Source organism: Copadichromis virginalis, linkage group LG16, assembly GCF_057382275.1.
Source record: "Copadichromis virginalis isolate Kocher_CV1m ecotype Utaka linkage group LG16, C_Virginalis_male_GT1.1, whole genome shotgun sequence".
NCBI lineage: Eukaryota > Metazoa > Chordata > Actinopteri > Cichliformes > Cichlidae > Copadichromis > Copadichromis virginalis.
In genome coordinates, this window is record NC_140633.1 from 12,466,126 (window position 1) to 12,468,547 (window position 2,422).

Consider the following 2,422-nt stretch of genomic DNA (forward strand, 5'->3'; position numbering starts at 1 on the left):
AGCTGCTCAGCAGTTTCATTTTGTAGTGTTGTGTTACAGCACCTATTATTCATTAATTCATTCGTTCATTTTTATTTGCGCAGTAAACTACTTAAACTGCAACACATTTGGGCCATAAGGGGATTTCTTATTATTATGTTAATGTCAATTATTATTATATAAAAGGTTACCCGTTAAATGTATTTGTTTATAATTTCGTTTAAGTCTAACTTTCAACAGGTTATCTATTAAAATGTTCAAAGCAGCTGTTGCATGTCACTTCCTGTACACTCTAATTACGCCTGTTGCAGTACCCGACCTAGACTCGGTTTTATTTTTACACATAAACAGGACACGGACACAGGAAGATTATTTTCTATTGTTTGCTTTATATTACTTTCGATTACTTGCTGGTATACCTGCATTGTAATGTTATCTAAAAATCTTATGTTTACCTGTATAATTTTGGATGTTTTTTTAAGATAAGAACATTTATTTATACTACGTTTGCGTAGTTATTAAAAATGTTTCAGTAAATAGATGTAGTGGACTGGGTGTCTGCCACTTGGGATCAGAGCCAAAGGCGGATCATGTTTCTCTTGTCAGATTTTAGCATTCACACCCCAGATTGATATTCCAGGCAGCCATCATGTCTGTAGTTATTCATGGTGCGTGTTGCTCCGTCTGAAAAAAGGTGATGTAATCCTCTGAATAGCTCCAATATAAAATGGATCCTCACATCTTCAGTTATGAACGGGGTATTAGGTAATCATATCTCCAATTGTAATGACGGCAAAAACAAACTGATAGACGTGTTCAGGATAGATGCTAGACCTTTGGAAAAATGTGTATTTGTGAATAAATGTGAAATGCAGCAAATGTAAAATACAAATCTCTATATGTACTGTAAAAAGCAAAAATCCCCCAAAAAATTATATATTATTGAAAAAAAAAAAAAAGTAGGGACTTTGGTTGTTTAACTATTACTTATTACTCTGGTGTAGTGAGAATAGTTATAGGGGATGTCTTTACCAGTAGGAACAAAACTTATACCCCCCTTTTACATTTCTGAAAGCTGGCCAGTGGGTCTTAATTGAGTCTTTTCAGGGCCAATTCTTGCCCCTGGGCCTTATGTTTGACACCCCTGATGTAGACCCACAAACAGCCTGTAGGCTCCTGTTTGAGGGCCTCAGGCTGGCACAGGTTGGTAAGAGGAAAGCAGCTCTAAAAGACCTAAACTGAATCAGTACAAGCAGGCACAAGTTGAAATTAGCAAACATGAGTGAAACAATAATGAAGGTTTAACACGTAAAACAGACATCAAAGAAATTTAATAGTTTTCAGTCCAGTATTTAGAGCAGATGTAACTGTACGAACCTCAGCTTTTATGACCTGTCTGCAAACACCTCCCTGCTCCATCAAGGTGACTTTCCATCCACTGCTTTCCCCATGAGCCCCCTGGGTTAGGGCTCTCTTGATTAGTGCTTTAATCATAGACAAATTTCCACCAGGATCCTATGACACACAGGCAGAGAGCCCACTGTGACAGCTGATCTATGTTAGTTCACTGAGGTAACGACTGCATGTGATGACACCGCTGTAAACAGCATGGCCACTGACACTGTCAGTCACATTCTTTATCATGAGTTATGATCTGTATGATGAAAACAAACTGTGTGGTGAACAGTACACTGACTGAAGAAATAATCTGACCTTTCATTAAAGTCAAAGAACCCATAAAAGATGTAGCGCTGATGCACCAGTGTGGCCCACAGTGGGCTGCCACAAACGATTACTTTTGTGATTAGTCGACTAATCAGGTCATGCATCCATTGGACGTAAAACGTACAGCTTATTGCACCAGCAGCATCTGCTCTTATATAACTATCATTAGCTTACAGCTTTAAGTGTTTAAGGTCTGTGCTAACTAAAAATAAAGACAAGATGATAGTTTATTAAATTTTAATGAAATTTGCAGATTGTTTCGGTGAAGTTTAATAAACTCAGCCGTCTGCTCCTTGCTATCTAAAATATAACAGGACACTGGAGTATATTCTCGAGCATCTCACACTTCTGAGAATCAGTTGTCTGCTTGACGTTTATTCAGCTGTGTAAAAACTATAACTTTAATCTCAGCCAAGCCGATTTACTCTTAAATCCTACTACTTATTCCTGCGTCTTTTGGGATCTTACAAAGCTTCAAACGATGTGTCAAATATTAAATTAGTCGTTGACGATTTTAAAAGTCGACATAATCGTGACTAGTCGACTAATCGCGGCAGCCCTAGGCACACTAAAATAAACATGTACTGCTGGTTTCAAGTAGTCTGATCCTTTGCTCAATAACAGAAATACAGTCAAAATAATTATTAGTGTATATACACCAATTAAAAGTTTATAGGATTTTTCTGAAGCTTCTGGCACAGAAACACACAACACGCCA